Consider the following 7815-nt stretch of genomic DNA (forward strand, 5'->3'; position numbering starts at 1 on the left):
TATAACCGCCGTTGATTTTTCTTTAGAATCGTCATCCAGTCGACCAAGTACTTCAGTTCAAATTTCCGATAATCCATTTTTTGAACCCGACCTCACAATTGAGAATCCGGAGAATATTCAGGAACGGTTCGTAGATCCTGAACCATTAAACTTTCCTCCGGAGCTACCAATCATTCAAACAGAGATTGTTGAGGAACGAACCATTAAATCAGAATCATCTAGTGATACCGATTCAACAAATTCAATTATGGAGAATCTGGAACCTTTAAGTATGGAAGACCGAATGAGAGCTAAACGCACTGGCCAAGGTCACGCAATTACTCATCCAGACATTAATGCGCCGGATTATGAAATCAAAGGACAAATTCTACACATGGTGACTAATCAATGCCAATTTAGTGGTGCGCCGAAGGAAGATCCAAATGAACATCTACGTACCTTTAATAGGATCTGCACACTATTTAAAATCCGAGAAGTGGAGGATGAACAGATATATCTCATGTTATTTCCCTGGACTTTAAAGGGAGAAGCCAAAGATTGGTTGGAATCGTTACTGAAGGGGCGATCGATACATGGGATGTTTTAGTTGACAAATTTCTTAAACAATTCTTTCCTGCATCTAAAGCCGTAAGACTTCAAGCAGAAATTGTTACGTTCACACAGAAACCGAATGAAACTCTATATGAGGCGTGGACAAGATATGGAAAGTTATTAAGAGGATGTCCGCAACATGGTTTAGACACCTGTCAAATAGTACAAATATTCTACCAAGGATGCGACATCACTACAAGAAAAGACATAGATATAGCAGCTGGTGGTTCTATTATGAAGAAAACCGAACCTGATGCTTACAAAATTATTGATAATACTGCTTCCCACTCACATGAGTGGCACCAAGAAAAAGACATCGTTAGATCATCTAAAGCAGCTAGAGCCGATTCTAGCCATGACTTAGATTCCATTTCTGCAAAGATAGATGCTGTGGAGAATGGAAAAGATGACTAAGGATATTCACTCAATACGAATTAGTTGTGAGCAGTGTGGAGGACCACATTTGACAAAAGATTGTCTCAGTATTGAATTAACAATGGAACAAAGAGAGAATATTTCATACATAAACCAAAGGCCTGGAAATAATTATCAGAATAATTATCAACCGCCAAGACCGATTTACAATCAAAACCAGAATTATAACAGAAATATTCCATACAACAACCAACAAGGTCCTAGCAATCAACAAGTATCCAATAATACTTACAACCAGCAAAGACCTAATTTTCAAAACAAACCACCACAACAAACCGATGATAAAAAGCCAAATTTAGAAGATATGATGACGAAGCTAGTTGAAACTTAAACGCAGTTTTTCACATCTCAGAAACAAACCAATGAACAAAATGCTCAAGCATTTAGAAATCAACAAGCTTCTATTCAAAATCTGGAATAAGAAGTGAGTAACCTAGCAAGGTTAATAGGTGAAAGAAAATCGGGAAGTCTACCTAGTGATACAAATGCTAACCCCAGGAATGAAACAGCTGCCATTACCACAAGAAGTGGTACAACACTTAAACCACCGGAAATACCTGTAACTTCTGATGAAACTATTCCTACTCCACAAGAACCACAACCTGATCAAGATAAGGAAAAAGAACCGGTAGTTGAGAAGGTTAATGAAGATAACACAGTTAAGGATAAACCTTATGTTAAACCATACCAACCACCACTTCCTTACCCGAGTAAAATGAAGAAAGAGAAACTTGAAGCAGAGCAATCCAAATTCTTGGATATGTTTAAACAGATAAATGTAAATCTTCCTTTCATTGATGTGATTTCAGGAATGCCTAGATATGCTAAATTCTTGAAAGATCTAATCTCAAATAGAAAGAAAATGGAAGAACTCTCGGCTGTTACTATGAATGCTAATTGTTCAGCAGTGCTGTTGAATAAGATACCAGAAAAACTATCTGATCCAGGAAGTTTCACAATTCCATGTTTTCTGGGTAGTCTTAGTTCAATAGAAGCATTGGCAGACTTAGGTGCTAGTATAAATTTAATGCCGTATTCACTATACACTAAACTAGACCTTGGAGAATTGAAACCAACCAGAATAAGCATACAACTAGCCGATAGATCAATAAAATATCCTAGAGGGATAATGGAGAACATGCTAGTTAAAGTTGGTACTTTAGTATTTCCAGTAGATTTTGTTGTTTTGGACATGGAAGAAGATTCTCAAGTTCCTCTCATATTAGGAAGACCATTCTTAAACACGGCTAAAGCAATGATAGACGTGTTCGGTAAGAAACTGACCCTAAGTATAGAGGATGAGAGTGTTACCTTTTCAGTTGATAGAGCAATGCAACAACCACAATCTGCAGATGATACATGTTATTATATTCAAACTATAGATGCACATGCAAAATTATTAGAAGAATTTCCAGAATTACAAGGAACAGGAGAATGTTCTTTAGGAGAAGGTAATGAACCAATTGATGAAGCTAAAATGTTAGCTACACTAATAGCTAATGGATATGAACCAACAACAGAAGAAATTCAAATGCTAAAAGAAGAAGACAGATATCGATACAAATCATCGATAGAAGAACCTCCGAAATTAGAGTTAAAGCCACTTCCAAACAATTTGGAATACGCTTATTTACATGGTGAATCTGAATTACCTGTAATAATATCGTCTTCTCTTACTGAAAATGAGAAATCACAACTCATTTCTGTGTTGAAACCTCATAAACCAGCCATTGCATGGAAGATTCATGATATTAAAGGAATAAGTCCTTCGTATTGCACACATAAAATCCTTATGGAAGAAGGTCATAAAACGTATGTGCAACGCCAATGAAGACTAAATCCTAATATGCAAGATGTAGTTAAGAAAGAGATTATTAAACTGCTAGATGCAGGTTTAATTTATCCAATCTCTGATAGTCCATGGGTAAGCCCAGTTCAATGCGTGCCTAAGAAGGGTGGCATGACTGTCATTACAAATGAGAAAAATGAGCTTATTCCTACTAGGACTGTAACAGGATGGCGTGTGTGTATTGATTATAGAAAATTAAATGACGCCACCAGAAAAGATCACTTTCCCTTACCTTTCATAGATCAAATGTTGGAAAGATTAGCCGGAAATAGTTACTATTGTTTTCTAGATGGATTTTCCGGATATTTTCAAATTCCAATAGCACCCGAAGATCAAGAGAAAACCACATTCACGTGCCCTTATGGTACTTTTGCTTACAAACGCATGCCATTTAGACTTTGTAACGCCCCTGCAACCTTTCAAAGGTGTATGATGGCGATTTTTCATGACATGATAGAAGAATGCATGGAAGTATTCATGGATGACTTTTCAGTCTTCGGTGATACATTTAAATCATGTCTAGTTAATCTGGAATGAATGCTAATTAGATGCGAAAAATCAAATCTAGTACTTAATTGGGAGAAATGCCATTTCATGGTTAAAGAAGGCATCGTTCTTGGACATAAAATTTCAAAAGAAGGAATTGAAGTGGATAGAGCTAAAGTAGATGTAATTGCTAAACTTCCACATCCCACCAATGTTAGAGGAGTTAGGAGTTTTCTAGGGCATGCCGGTTTTTACCGACGTTTCATAAAAGATTTTTCTAAAATTGCCACTCCTATGAATAAACTCCTAGAAAAGGATGCGCCATTCATCTTTTCAGATGAGTGTATCAAATCTTTTAATATTCTTAAAGAGAAACTCACTAATGCGCCGATCATGATAACACCAAATTGGAATCTACCATTTGAACTAATGTGCGATGCAAGTGATTTTGCAATGGGAGCCGTTTTAGGACAAAGGATTGAAAAACGATTTCAACCTATATATTATGCTAGTAAGACGTTACAAGGAGCACAAACGAACTATACAACTACTGAAAAAGAACTCCTTGCTATTGTCTTTGCTTTTGACAAATTTCGATCATATCTCGTTCTAGCAAAAACGGTGGTCTATACCGACCATTCTGCTCTTAGATACCTATTTTCAAAACAAGATGCTAAACCAAGATTAATCCGTTGGATCTTACTCTTACAAGAGTTTGATATTGAAATCCGAGATAAAAGAGGAGCAGAAAATCTCGCAGCTGATCATCTTTCTCGTCTTGAAAATCCTGAGTTAGAAGTTCTAAATGAATCGGCCATACAAGACAACTTTCTTGATGAATATCTATTGAAGATAGATTATAAAGAAATCCCATGGTTTGCAGACTATGCAAACTACTTAGTTTGTGGATTCCTTGAAAAAGGATTATCGTACCAAAGACGAAAGAAATTCTTCAGTGATATAAAACACTATTTTTGGGAAGATCCACATCTGTTTAAAAGTTGTCCCGATGGAATAATACGCCGATGTGTATTTGGAGATGAAGCTAGTAAAATATTAAACCATTGTCACACAGGACCAACAGGAGGGCATTATGGGCCTCAACTAACAGCAAGAAAAGTTTATGAAGCTGGATTCTATTGGCCTACAATTTACAAAGACGCACACCTTCTTTGCAAATCCTGTGATGCATGTCAAAGGGCCGGAAAAATAAGTCAACGTGATGAAATGCCACAAAATATCATCCAAGTATGTGAAGTATTTGACATTTGGGGTATTGACTTTATGGGTCCATTTCCAAAATCTCATAATAATCTATATATACTCGTAGCCATTGATTATGTATCTAAATGGGCGAAAGCACAAGCTCTCCCAACTAACGATGCACGAGTTGTAGTCAACTTTTTAAAACGTCTTTTTGCAAGGTTTGGAACACCGAAAGCTTTAATAAGTGATCGGGGTACTCATTTCTGTAATAATCAACTTGAGAAAGTTCTTAAAAGATATGGAGTAACTCATAAAATCTTCACCGCATATCATCCACAAACAAGTGGACAAGTTAAAAATACCAACCGAGCTTTAAAACGTATTCTAGAGAAAACCGTAGGATCAAATCCGAAGGAATGGTCCATTAAATTGGAGGATGCACTCTGGGCTTTTAGAACAGCCTACAAAACTCCAATTGGAACCACACCTTTTAGACTTGTTTATGGAAAAGCATGTCATCTTCCAGTAGAAATTGAACACAAAGAATTTTGGGCTTTGAAGACATGTAATCTTGATTTACATGAAGCCGGACGTCTACGATTAAGTCAACTAAACGAATTAGAAGAATTAAGACATGAAGCATACGATAATTCGTTAATCTATAAAGAAAGAACGAAGAAATGGCATGATAAAAGAATCAGAAGTTCAAAAGAATTTAAAGAAGGAGACAGAGTTCTTCTTTTCAATTCACGATTCAAGCTATTTCCTGGAAAATTGAAATCAAGATGGTCTGGACCATTCATGGTCAAAAGAGTTTTCCCATACGGAACGATAGAATTAATAAATTCAAATGGGATTGAATTTAAAGTTAATGGTCACAGAGTTAAACATTACATACATGGTCCGATGGAAGTCGACAACGAAGTTAATCACAATTTCGACACCACAGCTAACTAAGTGTGGGGAGAATCAAGTCTTTAAAAGATAATATGTATTTCTGTTAGAGTTAAATTTTCTGTTTTCGTGTAGTTCTCGAAAATGGAACCCGAATGGTCTTTCCCTAGCAGACCCTAAAGAACTAGTCTTCTCCCCCCATTCTGAATTTTTATTTTTTTAGGTTTTTACAAAATGAAGACTGTCTGTGAACTAAACCATGGTCTAATGCTACACGCTTTGATCACTAAAAGAAATAATGATATACTACCAAGTGAAATAGTATCAGTAATCAGAGAAAGAATGGACGGAGTTAGAAAAGAATCCAGATGCGAAGATAATAAGTTACAATTTGGTAAAGGAAAATCAAAATCCGCAGCGAAAAGAAGAGCACGACACCTAGAAAGATGTCACAAATGCGGAAAATGGTCACATGGAGGTAAATGTTCAAATAATCAAACCTATTCAAATACCGAATTTGTTACTTTATGCAGAGATGGACCGTTCATATGTTTAGAAGAAAAGACACTGAATGCTCGAGGTTACGCTTATGTAGCTATGGAAAACCAATTAAACCGACTATCTTATGAATGGGATAGATCATATAACTAAGAAATCTATTTCACAGGTATGTCTGTACAGTTTTTATTTTTATTTTTAACCTTTTGATAATAAACGCTAATTTGTTCGCTAAAAAGTATTAAATTGGTATTGAATAAAATTAGGTTTGGCGACCGAAATTATTGATATCATACAAAAATTTATTACATCACTGCGAAATTTAACGTTTATTCTTAAGGTATAAATATCTTTAATCAATCAACCCAAAATATTTCAAAAATTCGTCATGAGTTAAATTAGGTCTTGGAACCGAAATTACTTTACCGAAAAGAGGGGCGCATATTTTTTATAATATTTGATTGATTAAAGTGGGATAAAAAGCCAAAAAGATTTTTAATTTTATTTTTACCATGTTTTTTAAAATTAATATTTAAATCTTAAATTAATATTGTAAACTTTGTAAAAACAATATTTTTAAAAAAAATGTAAATATTTGAAAAATTAATATAAGTTTGGTGTGAATTTATAATGTGAATTTTTAAAATTAAGTTTGGTGTGAATTTATAATGTGAATTTTTAAAATTAAGTTTGATGTGAATTTTTAATATTAATTTTGAATTTTATATTTATGTTGTGTGAATTTAAAAACAAAAATTTACTTTATCTCATTAAGTTAAAAATATGATTTTTAAAATTCGTCGTAAGTTGAAGACTAGGTCTTTGAACCGAAATTGCTCTACCCGAGGGAGGGACGAGAACTTTTATTATCATTATTTTTAATCTTATTGAATTAAAGTATGCCAAAAACATTAAAAAACTCAAAAATCTTTACTTTTAAAAACCGCGCTTTGATTTGACAAATTTTAAAATTTTGTCGAGAGATAGACTAGGACAACGATCCGAAACGCCCTCGCTCCTTAAGGAAACCAAATTTTTAAAATTTAAATAATTATAAGTTTTATAAAGTAAAAGGTTTTATAAAAAAAAAAAAAAAAAAAAAAAAAAAAAAAAAAACTGAAAACACTGTACCCGGACCCCCATGCGATCGCATGGGTTTTACACTTCAACTCCATGCGATCGCATGGAGCTGAAATCCAGGCCTGATACAAAGACAGTCGACTGGTCTGTCTTTCTCCACAAACACACACACATTCACGAACCAACTCCAAAAATTCACCAATTTTCGCCATTTTTCCACCGTAATTCATCAAATTTCTTGCTCTAATCATGCCTAGATTCCTATTCTTCAGCAAATTGGTAAAAATTACACCCCTAAACTCTATAAATTCCTAGTTTTTGTGATAATTACTAATTTTTTACCTAATGCAATTTTGTTAATTTCTAGTGTAATTAGTGTTAAATTGTTAGTATTTTATGCATGTATAACCTAGATTGATGCTATTTAACATGATTTGAAGCCAAAAACTTCAAAAATTTTAGAAATCTAGGGTTTGTGTTCTTGAGCAATTTGGGGCTTTTTGATATAAACAGGTTATGGCCGATTTTTGTCATGAATTATTGCTAAATTGAGTAGTGTAACATGTTTAGATAGTTAAATGATCCAAACAATGATCCTAAACATGATTTTTGGAGATTAAAGTGGACTTTTTAAGTCCAAAATTCATGAACTTGATTAATTTGATATATTTGCCATTTGAGACTTGTTTAATTATTAATAATGAATATTTTGACATGATATTTGAGTTAAATGCTTATGAATTTTGTATACATTTTCATATGTGCTCATTTGAAAA

The sequence above is a fragment of the Rutidosis leptorrhynchoides genome, chromosome 1 (assembly GCF_046630445.1).
Source record: "Rutidosis leptorrhynchoides isolate AG116_Rl617_1_P2 chromosome 1, CSIRO_AGI_Rlap_v1, whole genome shotgun sequence".
Lineage (NCBI taxonomy): Eukaryota > Viridiplantae > Streptophyta > Magnoliopsida > Asterales > Asteraceae > Rutidosis > Rutidosis leptorrhynchoides.